The sequence below is a fragment of the Onychomys torridus genome, chromosome 4 (assembly GCF_903995425.1).
Source record: "Onychomys torridus chromosome 4, mOncTor1.1, whole genome shotgun sequence".
Taxonomy (NCBI): domain Eukaryota; kingdom Metazoa; phylum Chordata; class Mammalia; order Rodentia; family Cricetidae; genus Onychomys; species Onychomys torridus.
In genome coordinates, this window is record NC_050446.1 from 29369387 (window position 1) to 29384987 (window position 15601).

Here is a 15601-nt window from a genome sequence, read left to right on the forward strand (position 1 = left end):
GTACTATTTTCTTGCATATCTGACTTTGTAACCTAAGAAATACAGATCACCTCTCTATGATAATAAATAAAAGCATAGATAAATATTGAAAGAACCAAGTACATTTTCATCTGTATTCTTTTTTGGCATGTGTGTGCACCTGTGTGTGCACATGTGTATGCCCACGTGTGCGTGTGTGTGTGTGTGTGTGTGTGTGTGTGTGCGTGTGTATACACCACACTGCATGTGTGGAGATCAGAGGACCACTTGTAGGAATTGATTCTTTCCTTCTACCCCATGAGTTCCAGGAATCAATCACATTGTGAGACTTGTCTGGAAACATCCCTGCTAGCTGACGCACCTCTCTGGGCTTTATCTTTACTTTTAGTAGAAATTGATAGAAACTCACCAAAGCATAACAAATGCTACAATGAACTCCTGTTCCAACAATTATCAAGATGTCATCCACCTACATCTTCTGTTGTCCACTACACACACACACACACACACACACACAGAGAGAGAGAGAGAGAGAGAGAGAGAGAGAGAGAGAGAGATGCACACACTTCGTCACTTTATTGTAGATGCTAGGCAACTCTCTACAACCGAGCTGCATCCCACCCTTATTGTGAAATATTTTATAATGAATTTTGGCATCAAGTAATTTCATGTAAACATTTTTGTCTTTAATAGTTAAGGAATTTTTAGCATTACCAAGATACCATTACCACACCTAATAAAACAAACAATAATGCTGTAATATAACTTTTATTCCTGATCAAATTTCCCTGGTTGTCTCACAAACATCATTTTAAAAATGATGTTTGCATTATGATTCAAGCAAGGTCCATAGATTGTCTTAAGTAATAGGTCTCTTAGGTCCATTTTAATGTGCAGTTGTAACTTTACCCTCTAAAATCTGTGGCTGTTAAATTTCTAATGCATGTGTAATCGTGCCTGCGGACTCAAGCTGATCCCTGAATTCATAGGTTGCCAGGCTGATGATATAAAAAGTGCTGTGTGCTGCAGGACAAAGAAAAATTCCTCACGAAGGAGTCTGGCGCCCTCTAGCGCTTTTTCAGATTGTAACTGCTTCTGAGTCTCGGCAATTTTGCAACAAAAAAAAATCAATCCTGGTGTAACTAGTTCCCACTCAGGGACATTTTAGCTGAGCTTTCCTTACAACAAACTACTCAGCAGTGAGTCTCTTTAATATTGAGAGATAACACAGAAATCCAAGTTCGGAGTCAAGAGCTAATTGCCCATTCCCTCACTTGGAGGATGTCACAGTCCATCACTCAGAATGACATCATCATTGTTTACGCGGGAGTGCCTGGGCCACTGTTTCCTAGACACCGCCACCACTGTGTTAATGTCTTTTACTTAAAAGTGCTGCTTCTTGGTGGTGATTACACTGGGGTTGGGTTGGGGAAGGTAAAAAAGGCCTACTCCAAAGTGAGGAAATCTTCCCAGCCTTTGTCGTGGCGCACCAAAAGAACAGAGGAGAGAGATGCTATGTGAAAGAAAAGCATATAAATGCTTATAAAAATTCTTAAGGCCAGACCACACCACCAGAAGACAGAATGAAAGAAGTGTAAACTTGTTTTAGAAATGATGTATTTTAAATGATGAGATGTTGAAGTTAACATGTCTTAGAGCACTAATTGATTGCATAGAATGTAAAACTGATATGAAAATAAAAAGAACATCAAACCCAGAAACATTTGTTTACCTTGGATAATTCTATATCTCTGAATATATAGAAATTTTGCATTTTTGCTACAGTTACATTAAAGCATACTTTTCTTTCTGTGTGTTTAAAAGTAATCATTTCTTTGAAAGGCCGAGGCAGGCTGATCTCTGTGAGTTCAAGGCCAGCCTGATCTACAATTTGAGTTCCAGGACAGCCAGTGCTACACAGAGAAACTCTGTCTCAAAAAACCAAAATCATCATCATCATCATCATCATCATCATCATCATCATCATCATGACTGTTTTAGTTTGCTTCTTGTTGGTGTAATAAACTTTGACCAAAACCACTTCAGGGAGGAAAGGGTTTATTTGGCTTGTACTTCTCTGTCACAGTCCATCATTGAGGGAAGTCGGGGCAGGAACTGAAACAGAGGCTAAGGAGGAATGACTTGCTGACTTGCTCCCCTTGGCTTACTTAGCCTGAATTTCTATATAGCCCAAGACCACCTGCCCAGGGATGACACCACCCACCCACTGTGGGCTGAAGCTTCCCACATCAGTATTAATCTGAAAAATGCCCCAGTAATGTGCCCACAAGCCAATCTGATGGAGGTAGTTTCTCAGTTGAGATTCTGTCTTCTAGATGACTCTAGTTTGTGTCATGTTAACATTAACCAACGAGCACAATTACTATGTCTTGAGCTATTTTTAAAAACCCATTTCTGGGTGTGGGGGAGGAGAAATTGAGGTAGGCATTTTAGTGAACACCTATAATCCCAACACTTGAAAGGCTAAGGCAAGAAGATCCTGAGTTTCAGGCCATCTTGGGCTACACATGGCAAAACTCTGTAAGAAGAAGAGAAAGCAGGGTGGTGGAAAAGGAGAGGAGGAGAAGGCAGAGGAGGAGGAGGCAAATAAGGAGAAGGAAGAGGGGGAGGAGGCAATGTAGTAAGAAGAACAGCAAAGGGTAAACATAGGGTAAGCATGGCTTCATCTCTAGACACCAGATGAACACACCCAAAGCCCCTTCCACAGGGGCTCAGCAATAACAACTTTTCAAGACTGGCCCCTTGAACCCATAAGACAAAGTCAAGTTGAGAACATTGTCACCTTTGAATCGTTCACCAAAAGTTAAGATTCAACACCCCCAATACAGTTTCAGTTCGGTGTGAATTCAGTCGCCAGCCCAGCACGGACGTGACTTGATGCTGTCCAGGCTGAATCACTTGGCACCTCCAGGAGCCCTGTGACTGTTTTCCATCTTCACGTTACTCTCCATCAGCTCAGATCTCCAGAAATGGCCTATCGTGGGACTGCTTTATTTTTCGATGGTGTGTTGAGGAGATGGGAGCAAAAACAGTAAATATTCTCACTACAGATCATTCCAAGGTCAGAATGAGAAATGTTCTGTGTCCGGATTGGGGATGGTAGATGTCTGCTGAGATGAGTGAGAACTGCAGATCACCCTCCTATCTTTTGTTACTCCTACTCAGAACATATCGGACACAGCACAGGGTTCCCTTGCCAAGGGAGTGCATAGCCAAATGAGAACAGCAATCGGGTCTAGAGGTCCCTGTGAGAACTAGTGGAGTCTGGCCCTTACACATGTCATTGCACAATGTCTTCTGACTCAGGCTCCCTGGCATTATGAACCCATCGTCTGTCTTTATGCCCTGTGCAGTCTCAGAAAACATTGAATTAGCAAATACTGAACCATCAGTCCTAGGAAAAAAGGACACAGGGTTAGATTCCTATTAGCCTCTAGTCACATTTTAAGAAACTAGGCAATACATAACCTTATTTTCTGGGGATTTTGTTTAAGGACATCTTATTACATAGCCTAATCCTGTCTCCTCCAGGTACCATAGTCTGGCCCACTTCCTGTGAGGATGGGAAAAAAAGGAGAGAGAGAGAGAGAGAGAGAGAGAGGAGAGGAGGGAGGGAGGGAGGGAGGGAGGGAGGGAGGGAGGGAAGGAAAGAAGGAGGAAGGAAGGAAAGAAGGAAGGAAGGAAGGAAGGAAGGAAGGAAGGAAGGAAGGAAGATATTTTTAAAGTCTCCTCTCTGAGGACAAGAAGATATGAAAAAAGCACCCAGGACAAGAGGATATGAAAAAAGCACCCAGGACAAGAAGATATGAAAAAAAAAAAAAGCACCCAGATCAAATCCTAGTGAGAATAGAAATGCTTCCCAAGCTACCCAGAATACCTGATAACAAGACCTATCTAGAACCCGTGATAACATGGCTGTTTACTTCTACTTCTTGAGTTGAGTCAGTCCAGTTGATGTGCCTTGTTCTGCTCTGTCAACAATGCTGTTCCATCCATCAGTGGCATGATGACTCAACTATACAGTGAGTATCATTAAAAAGACTTTTGGACCAGCAAGATGGCTCAGTGATAAAGGCATTTGTTGCACAAACCTGACTCCCAGAGTTCGATCCCCAGAATCCAGTGGAAGAAAAGAACTAACTCATTTGTGTGTGTGTGTGTGTGTGTGTGTGTGTGTGTGTGTGTGTGTGTGAGAGAGAGAGAGAGAGAGAGAGAGAGAGAGAATAATAAAAAGTAAAAGAGACTTCTTTCCATACCTTGCCTACAGCAATGAAAGGATGTACTGTGGCGCCCAGTGTTGGCAAGCGTTTCCACCTAAAATCTGAGAAAAAAGATTCTAAACAGAGCTAAAAACAGCTTCCTACTTGTCTTTCTCAAGTTAACGGCAGCCTGCCAGTTTGAGCTACTATGGCAGGTTCCTGGCATGTTCGTCTGACCTGCAGTATGGCGGGAATGAGGCATCTACAAGCAGCACTTTACTCTGCTGCATGGTGGATTTAGCCTTTGCTAGTTTAAAAAAAAAAAAAAAAAAAAAAAAAAAGTTTCTGGGCTATGCACTGCTTTGATAGAACTGCTTCTGATAGTTGATGGTACACATGGCTCCAGACTCAGAGCTGGCGGTAAACTGTACCACCACCATGTTGGGAAGCTGAGGTGGGCCGAGCCAGTAGCCACAGCGGCTTTTCTGTCTTACAAAGATGGATATTACACAGAGAATCTGGTTTATGCTTTGAGATTTTTAACTACAGAAAAAGATTTGATCGTAAAAGCTGTTGAGTTAAATAAATATGTAAATTTAAAGGTAACTTGACTTCAAAATTTGGATATAAGGATATGTTGCTTTGGAAAGGAGGCTCTACTTTTGTTTCCACAGAAAGCCAGAGGCTATGGATTTGTTCCACATTAAGATACATCAGGTTTGATCAGCCAAGACCACCTGAAAGGTCTCCAATGACACCATGGCCCACATCCAGAATGGTTTCAAGGCAACTGGCTCAGAGGTTTACCTTCACAGACTGCTCCATAATCCTAAAAATTTTCTTTCTGTCCCCATAAGATACAGCGCCCCCCTCCAGCAGGAAGTAGTTAAAAGAAACTATGCCCAAATTCCCAGCTGGCTTTGGAGATGGAATTGACTCACTCCTTCTCTAAACCCAGGCATATTGTTTAAAAAAAAAAAAAAAAAAAAGATTAAGAGATTCTTGTGTCCCAAATCAGAAGAGCCCTCTGGTGTGGGACAGAGAAAAACCAATATTTTTATTTAAAGCAGGTTGATTATAAATGTGATCTCTTTCTAAAGAAGAAAAGGGGGATATGATATAGATATAATAGGATGAAAGGGTAGATTAAGGAACTTACTTCTAAAGAGCAACAACTTGTTTAAAATGTTTTACATTGGTATAGATTTTAGTCTATTGATACAAACTTAAAGTTAATTTTGTTATACTGTGTGTATATCTCTACTCTTGTTTAAGGTATTATGTTTGTATAGCTCATTTCAAATTGTAATGGGTAATTAAAAATAGATTAATAATTAATCGTCTATGATAATCATACTCAAAGCCATGTTAGTTAAGACTTCTAGGTATACATAGTGATATTTCAGATATATAGGTAATCTTCAAATACTTCAAAGACCTACAGAATATGGCATTTAAAATATTTTTAAAATTTAGACTTTCTGGACAGTGAGACATGTCTGCTCCTGGCAACACTGATTTACTTCAGAGAGGAGGATGGGCATTAAAGACACTTCATATCTTATCTTCACCTTGGCAAAAATAGCCATTTGGACAAGAAACTGTTCTTGCCTGGACTGCTTGATTGACTAGACATGCAGGACCCATAGAAAAGTGACCGACCACTAAACTTTGCTTGACAAAATGGTCCTTCAGGTTCCTGCTTCGCAGAGGAAACTACCAGACATTCTACAGGACACTGAGAGAAGTGACTGAGAGTCTCTAGCCCTGTGGACTAAAGACAAATGCCCCAACTTTACAAAGGAACATTAGGTGACTGTCTAGGCTGCCAGCTGTCTCTGTCTACCCTGCAAGACTCCCGAAAGTTACTTGCATCTTTCTCCCATTTCTCAGGTAATAATATATCCTTCTGAGGTCTTTGATGTGGTTGAAGACTAGATAGTTATAATTTCCTCAGTTATGATAAAAGATAAGTTAAATATAAAAACCTTAGACTCACAAGTATAGGATAGGTAGAATATTTTGTTTAATTTTGCCAAAACAAATAGACTAGATATTATAACTATAATTCTTGCTTGATAATTGTTTTGTTACATGTAATCTTACTATGTAAAAGTTAAAACATTCCTTTAAAAAAAAAAAAAGAAAAGAAAAGGGGAAGTGCTGTGGATATCGCTCTGTATAAATAAAATGCTGTTTGGCCAGTGGCCAGGCAGGAAGTATAGGCGAGACAAGAGAAAAGAGAATTGTGGGAAGTGGAAGGCTGAGGAGAGACTGCCAGCCACCACCATGACAAGCAACATGTAAAGACACTGGTAAGCCACAAGCCACGTGGCAAAGTATAGATTAATAGAAATGGGTTAATTTAAGATGGAAGAAGTAGATAACAAGAAGCCTGCCACGGCCATACAGTTTGTAAGCAATATAAGTTTCTGTGTTTTTACTTGGTTGGGTCTGAGCGTCTATGGGCCTGGCGGGTGAGAGAGATTTGTCCTGACTGTGGGCCAGGCAAGAAAACTCTAACTACAGTACTGTATAATGATGCTGCCCCAGGTATGGGTGTTCCTTTACAAGGAAGTGATGGCTTGACCCTTGATCCATTCTTGATCATTGAGGATCAAGCACCAGCTCTTTCTACTACCTGACCTCCTTCATGTTTTAGTTTGACGCTTGTCAGGAACAGTAGTAGTGGAGATGGCCTCTCATAGCTCCCTGTATTAGTCAGCTTTCATTACTATAACAAAACACCTGAGAGAAACCAAGTTAGAGGAAGAAAGGTTTATTTTGGTTCATGGCTTCAGATGTTTCCATGCACAGTTGCTTGGCCCCATCACCTTCAGCTCATAGCAAAGCAAAGCAAAGCATCATGGCAGAGGGCATTGCAGAACAAAACTGTGGTTCTAAACTCCTAGTGACATCTGCTGAGTAGAAGAGGGTCACCCTGGGGTTGCTCCCATGTTCACCTGCTTGTCTCCAGTAGCCTGTCATTCTCATCGGGGCAGCTATGTCTGGTGACTGTCACTGCTCTGGTAGGTTCTATAAGTGAAGAAAGCAGACTCACACTAACTATATTCAATTGTATTCATTGTAATACCTAGGGAGCTGGCTCCCAGGGGCAGGCATCTTTATGACCAGAGAGTTCTCCTCTTGGGTACAGCTGTCTTCATTTATCACTAACGCCATGTTTCAGAGTGACCCGGTGTGCTAATGCTTCTCTGTAGGCCTGTTTGCAGGTGGTCACAAAGTGGCAAACAATTTGAGCCAATTGATGCTCTTGTTACAGTTGGACAAGACTGAAGGGAACTGTTTGTGTTTGCATGCCTAAAACTACATCAATAGGAAGGCTGAGGGAAGAGGATTGTGAGTTTGGGGCCAGTCTGGTCTACCTATAGCAAGAACTTGTCTCAAAGTAATAATTAATTTGTTAATTAATTGAAGAAAGGCTTTCTTGTTTTTGGAGCATTGAATGTTTTGCTGTTCTTTGGTTTATTATTTGTTTTAGTTTTGTTGCTTTTTGTTTGTTTGTTTGGTGTAGGTTTTTTGGTTTTTTTGTTTGTTTGTTGTTTTGTTTTGTTTTTTTGTTTTTTTTGTTTTTTTTAAGCAGTATCTCACTACATAGCCCTGGACAACCTAGAACACATGTAGACCAGGCTGGCATCAAACTCACAGATATCTGCCTGCATTGGTGTCCCAAGTGCTGAGATTAAAGGGGTGCATCACCATGCCCAGCAGGAAAGGCTGTCTTACAATGGTAAGTGTCTTAGTCACTGTTCTACTGCTATGAAGAGACACCATGCCACGACCAAGGCAACTCTTATAAAAGAAAGCATTAAGGTGAGGACTCGCTTACAGTTTCAGAGGGTTAGTGCATTATTATCATGGCCCTGAAGCAGTAGCTGAAAGTAGCTACATCCTGATCTGCAGGCTTTGAGGTTTTGTAAAAGCTCAAGATGCTGCCCACTGTCTCAGACCACTTACTGTTACCTTTGAGTCAAGATGTAAGTACTCCCAGCTCCTTCTCTAGCACCATGTCTGCCTGCATGCTACCTTGCTTACCACCATGACAATGATGAACTAACCATCTAAACTATAAGTGAGATAAAAGGGTAGATTTTTGCATCTACTCTGATGCAAAAAAACTATTAATCTCAAAATATTTTACATTGGTATGGATTTGGGTTTATTAATACAAATTTAAAGTTATTTTTGTTACACTGTATGTATTTTTCTACTCTTTTTTTTTTTTTTAATGGAGCTGAGGACCAAACCCAGGGCCTTGCACTTGCTAGGCAAGTGCTCTACCACTGAGCTAAATCCCCAACCCCTTATATTTTTCTACTCTTCTTTGGAGTATTGTGTTTATACAGCTCATTTAAAAATATAACACATAATTAAGAAATACAGGTTAGGGGCTGGAGAGATGGCTCAGAGGTTAAGAGAACTGGCTGCTCTTCCAGAAGTCCTGAGTTCAATTCCCAGCAACCACAACATGGCTCACAACCATCTATAATGAGATCTGGTGCCCTCTTCTGACCTGTAGGCATATATGCAGGCAAAACTCTGTATACATAACAAAGAAATACAGGTTAGTAGTTAGTCACCCATAACTATCAAACTTATAGTCATGTTAGGTATGTTTTCAAGGTCATACAGAGATATATTTTAGATAAATGATCTTCAAACACTTCAAAGACCTAGACAATATGATATTTAAAATATTTAATAACATAAGGCTTTTCTGGACAATGAGACATGTCTGCTCCTGGCAGCACCAATTTACTTCAAAGAAGTTGATGGGCATTGGAGAAACTTCATATGGAGTTTTGCTTTTTTTGTTGTTGTTTTTTTTGTTTGTTTGTTTTGTTTTTGAGACAGGGTTTCTCTGTGTAGCTTTGTGCCTTTCCTGGAACTCGCTTTGGAGATCAGGCTGGCCTCAAACTCACAGAGATCCACGTGACTCTGCCTCCCAAGTGCTGGGATTACAGGTGTGCGCCACCACCGCCCGGCTTGGAGTTTGCTTTCTTTGTGGCAAAAGCTAGCCATTTGGGCAGAGAAACTGCCCTTGCCTTAATTGCTGATAATATATTTGTCCAAACTGGACCAGCAGAAAGTGACTGCCAAACTTTGCCAAGACAAGGTTGGACAGTCCTTCAAAATTCCCTGCTTCTCAGAAATGTCTGTCATATATACTAGGCCTGTAGGCCAAAGATGGATGCCCCAATGTTACCAAAGAACTTTGGATGACTTTTCAGGCAGCCAGATGTCCCTATCATTAGGTAACATTATACCCTTCTGGGGTCCTTTGACAGAGTTAAAGACTAAATAACTAAACTTAAAGTCTCCCTTAGTTATGATGTAAGGTAAATTAGGTATAAAACTTTAGACTCAGAAAGATAAGATAGATAATAGAGTATTTTCTCTAAAGTTGCCAAATACAAATGGATCAGATATTGTAACTGTAATTCTTACTTGATAACTGTTTCTGTTGTGTATAATTTTACTATGTTAAAGTTAAAACCTTCCTTTTTAATTAGACAAAAAAAAAAAAAAGAGGAAGAACACTGTATACAACTCTAACAGTAACTTCTTTAAGGTAACCATCAGTTTTGTTTTAAGGACAAAGCCAAAGCTCAGCTCTTTCCAGGGATTAGAAGGTAGACTCATCTATTAACTTCAGACTAGAGAGAAGACTCTCCCTCCTCCTCTAGACATGGAGAAATTCAGGAAAGAATTTTGATATCTATCATCAAAATTATGTTATAATACAATGATTCCTGCTTCAGTTATGGCTCATGGGAAGGTGCAATATGCCATGGCAGTACAGTTGCTCAGAACTGGCAATGTTGTTTGGAACCTTTATGAAGTGGAACTTTGTTGTAGGAAGTACACCACTGGGGGAGGCCTTTGAGAGTTCATAGTCCCACCTCCCTTCCAGTTCACTCTCTGCTTCATGTTTGAGGTTGAAGATTTATCCCTCAGCTTCCTGCTCTGACCTCCTGCTGCCATGCCCTGGCCATTATGGACTCTTCCTCTGGAACCATATGCCAAAACAAATTCTTTCTTCCTTAAGTCACTTGTGGTCATGGTATTCTATCACAGCAACAGAAAATAAACTAATACACAAAACAGAACCATCCATGCTGTGCTCCTTAGTAACCAAACTCCTCCTTCATCTAAACACCATGAAACAATAACAAGACCCTAAGTATCATCATGCATGTGGCCCCCTGCAAATAGATAGAGGGACTGGATAGATGATAGATAGGGAGGGAGGTAGATAGATAGATCATTGTAATTTATTCTTTGAGGATTTCACACAATGTATTTTAATCATATTCAGCTCCCCTGCTTTCCCCCTTCAGCTCCTCCCAGATCTTACCCACGGCCCCTCCCAACTTCATGTCCCTTTTTAAAAACTAGCACACTGAATCCAAGTAGTGCTGCCTACATGTGCACGGGCATGGGGCCATACAGGGAAGCATGTCCAACCTGCCAGGAACCACACCCTGAAATAAACTGATTCTCCCTCCCCTAGAAACCATCAACTATTAACCACCTCGGTCAGGAGTAGGAACTCATGTGCCCCCTGCCCATCAGGGCTGGAATGTGGGCTGCCTTGATTTTGAGCAGGCAACCGCAGCTGCCATGAGCTCATAAGTGCAGAGGTCCTGTTGTGTCCAGAACACAGTTTTGCCCCAGTGTTCCCTACCTCTGGATCTTACTATCTTTCCACTGCCACTTCTACAGTATTAACTTAGCCTTGGCAGCAAGAGAGAAGGCCAAAAGAGCAACCGGTGAGTAATCTTCCTCTTACTGTGCGAGTGCACACGCACACCTTGGCTGATGCAGAAGGTGCTGCCATATTTGGGGTAGTCTTCCCACATCAGGTGAGTAATCTAGGCAATTCTTCATGTTACGATAGGGATTGTAATCCAGGTGATGTTTAATTTGTGAAAATTTGACACTAAAACCAACATCGCATCTTATGCGAGGAGCTTATGAATAAAGGTGCATGCAAACTGCAAAGATGAAAGGAAGCTTTACTCAAAAGTAAAGGATAATGCATAGAGCATGGGGCAAGGGGTGATCCAGGGACTGAATCCAAATGCTTGGCAATTTACAGAACACGGGAAGGAATATGTGAGATTTTCACTCTAAAAAGCAGTTCTCAGGGGAAGGGAGAAATGTATGTTCAATAATTACCCATCAGACGCAAGCTGTTCTCCACTGTCATACACAGGCCTGAAAATACTTAGCCATCATTTGAAACAGGTTTGTAGGAATGCCTCAGAAGATGCTTGTAGTAAATTATGTCCTGGACAGCTTTGCTTTAAGTTAGCATCTCAGCACTGACTAGATCTGTACTACAATGACTAGGCTCCTTTCTTCTTGTGCTGTATTTCATTTAAAATAACAAGGGGAAGCATATCCTGCCCTCTGCCTTTGCCAGAGTGATGGGAAATAAGGTAACTGTGGGACACTCTTGCCAACTAAATGGAACTTTAAGCCCAAATTAATCCTTTCTTCCATAAGTTGATTTTGGTCATGATGTTCTAGAGGAGTAACAGAAATGGTGGTTTTAGTGGGATACTTCTACATGCTGTAGAGGATTTTCTACAAATGCAAACATTTTAACATCTCAGGCACTAATGGGTAAACTATTCACAGACGTCATGGGTTCCTGACCAGCTCTTACAGATGACAACAACCAAATGCCAGAGACAGATTCAGCAAGTCTTCACAACTTTTGTCTCCTGTGAACCTGAGTCTAGAGACAGGTAAGTCCAGAGAACATGCCTGGTGCCTGACCACAGCAGTAGGCACTGACCAACCAGCTTGACAAGAACAGAAAGACAAGGATACCCTTTTACTCTCAATTGTCTTGCCAGGGAGAATTTTCTGCATTGGAGAAAATAATGCAAATAGGAAATACAGAGCTGTTCTAATAAGAAAGTAAAAAAAAAAATCAATATTAATATTGTATTGACAAGAGAGAACACACTACATGATTTAAAAAAAATACCCAGCAAATTCCTGGCCACTGAGCACAGGTTTATCAGACACTAAGGGCAGAGTCCTTTTCTCAGTTACTTTTTTGTTGCCAGAACAAAACAACATATCCAAGGCAACTTATAAAGAAACATCTAATTTAGTGCACGCAATTGCAGAGGTTAGAGACTATGACCAGAATGATGGGGAGCATGGCAGCAGGCAGACAGGCATGGCCCTGGGTTGGTAGTTAGCTCACATCCTTATCCAAAAGTAGAAGACAGAGAGCTGTCAGTCTTCAGTCTACCTTGGAATCCCTAAGAAAAAGGTTCTAACACAATTAAAGGAATGCATCAGAAACAGGAGAGATGAAATTGCCAGTGAGGAGAAGCAGGCAAAAAGCGAAAGCTTTCTTCTCCATGTCTTTTTCTGTGGGCTGCCACCAGGTGTGGCCAGATTTAGGGTGGGGTCTTCTGACCTCAAACAATACAATCAAATCCTCCACGGGTGTGCACAGCTGTTTTGGTTTTAGGTGATTCTAGATGTAGTTGAGTTGACAACCATAATCAGACATCACAGCCCTATGTAAATGCACATGGATTATAAAACTTGTTCAAGTGCTTCCTAAGTGTTTGCAGAATACTGAGTCTGTACCATGTGCTCTGATATACCCTGGGGAGAACAGAGTAAGAAAACTTGTAAGTAAAAACAAGGGCCCACACCCAAAACCATCTGCAAAGATGGGGGCTCTCACCAACTTTTTTTTTTTTTTTTAAAGAAAGTTGAGTCTACTCATTTCCTGTGTTGGTTGTGGCAAACTACCACAAACGATGACTTAAAACCAAGAGTCCTTCTCTCGTTGTCTGGAAGCTACAAGTCTAGAATCAGTATGTTCTCGGGGCCAGGGTATAGGCGGAAATTTCTGTCCCACAAGCCATTCCCAAGTAACCACACAGAGGCTTGATATTAATTATAAATGCTCAGCCAATAGCTCAGGTTAGTTACTAGCTAACCCTTACACTTAAATTAACCCATATTTCTTATCTATGCTTTGCCACATGACTTGGTACCTTTTCTCAATACAGCATGCCCATCTTGCTTCTCCTTGCCTCTACTAGAGACTCCCCACTCCCCGCTTTTTCTTCCCAGCATTCTCAATTTGGCTCTTACGCCTAACCTTATCCTGTCCAGCTACTGGCCAGTCAGCTTCTTTATTAAACCAATCACAGTGACATATAGTCACACAGTGTAAAGGAATATTCCACACCAGACAAATTCATCTTGCCATTCACAGCTCCAGGCGGCTCCTGGAAACCCTCGACTGGTGGGTAAACCACCCCTCTCTCTGCCTCTCTCAGCTTGCTCAGACTACTATAACAAATGTCAGCGACTAGGTCACTTACTAACAAAGACATCTGTGCACACTTCTGGAGGCTGGGGATCCGAAGTCAAAGGACTGGCCAATTCACTGTCTGGTGAGATTTGTAGCTGCTGGTCCCATGGGCCAGGAAGGCAGAGCAGTGAACGGGAGACTGTATTCAAGCAGCTTCCCTTACATCTCTTAGAACCTCGTGCCTCTTCCTCATCTCCTATTTTTCCCTTTTGGAATGAGGATGCTTTTCTTATTCCTTGCCCACCCTCTGATTTTGGAAGCACAAAACATCTTTGGTTTCCCAAATTCATAGCTAGAAAGGAATTTTGACACAACCCAATCACACAAATCTCACTGCTGTCAGATTTCGATGAGGTTGGAAGCATCTTAGATATTGGAGTTCAAAATCTCTGAAGCTGTTGAGATGGAATAAATGTGGCTTTGGGGGCATTTAGTTATCTTTCTGTTACTCTTCTAGAACATCATGACCGAAGTCACCTTATGGAAGAAAGGACTGATTTGGGCTTAAAGTTCCAGAGGGGAGTCTGTGCTGTCCAGAAGGCATGGCAGTGATAGAGCAAGCATGGGTCATGTGCTGGGAGTTGAGAGATACCTTCAACAAAAATCAGGTAGAAGGGAGAGAAAACTGGAAGCAGGGGAGGCTGTAAACTCTCAGTGTCCACCCCCAGTGACATACTTCCTCCAGCAGGCTCCAAGGCTCCACCACCTTCTCTAACAGTGCCATCAACTGAGGACATCATTTCTCATTTAAACCACATGGGTTTTGTTTTTTAATTGTGTGTGTATTTGGGAGGGGGGGTGTATGTGGTGTGTGGGGGGGGGGTGTGGGTGTGGGTGTATGTGTGTGGGTGTGGGTGTATGTGGTGTGTGTGTATGGTGTGGTGTGTGTGTGTGTGTGTGTGTGTGTGTGTGTGTGTGTGTGTGTTCATGTGTAATCATGTACCATGTGTCCCAGGGATCAAACTCTGGTCATCAGGCTGAACATCAGGTGCCTTTACCCTGAGAACCACCTCTCCCATCCTAGAATAAACATTTGGCTCTTGACAAGGACATAAATCCCTGGGGTCCAGGGTTGACTACTGGAGGCTGAATATTTGTACTTTTACGAACTCGCATGTTCAAATTCTAGTCCCAATGTGATATCATGGTTTGGTTGTAAAATACTCCCAGAAACCCCTATGTGGAAGGCATGGTCCCCAGCTGAGAGTGTGATAGACAGCTCCTAAGTGTGCTTTTGTCAACACAGCTCAGGTGATGAGCTCACAACTGAGTGAACTGCCAGGAGGTAGGAACTAGGTGGAGTCCATGGTGATGTTCTTTGAAGAGTGAAGAGTAGTGCTGTTCCTAGACCTCTCCTGTCTCCTCTGGCTTCCCAGCTGCCATGAGGCCAACATTCTAGTTCTGCCATCCCCTCCTCACAATGAGGGTGCCTTGGCACAAGCCCAGCTATGGGGTCAAGTAGCCATGGACTGAAATTGTGAGCCACAACCTATCTTCCCTTCCTGCGAATTTACTCAGGCATTTTGTCACAGCCACAGGAACCTAACACAGACGGTATTGAAGGCGGGGCCTTGAGGGGAGTGACTGAGGGTATTTGGAGAGGGGGCCTTGAGGGGAGTGACTGATGGTATTTGGAGGCGGGGCCTTAGGGCAGTGACTGAGGGTATTTGGAGGCGGGGCCTTAGGGCAGTGACTGAGTCATGAAGAAGAGCCCTCCTGACGGAATTAATGTTCTAAGAGACAGAGGATCTTTCTTGCTTTCTCCCAGGAATAGCGCCCTTATCATGGCCCAACCATGGCTGCACCCCGATCTTGACTCCAGTCTTGAGAACTGTGAAAAATGCCTATTGTTTAAATCATCCTGCAAAACCTTTTACAGCAGTCCGAACAAATGAAAGCATTCTTTCACTTGAATGATCGCATCCTCTGAGGCCCAAACCTTGTTCAGACTAACATAGTCTCATTTGTCAAGTTTAGGAATTGTTGCCTGTGTTTTGGTGTCAGAAATATCGTAAGGAAA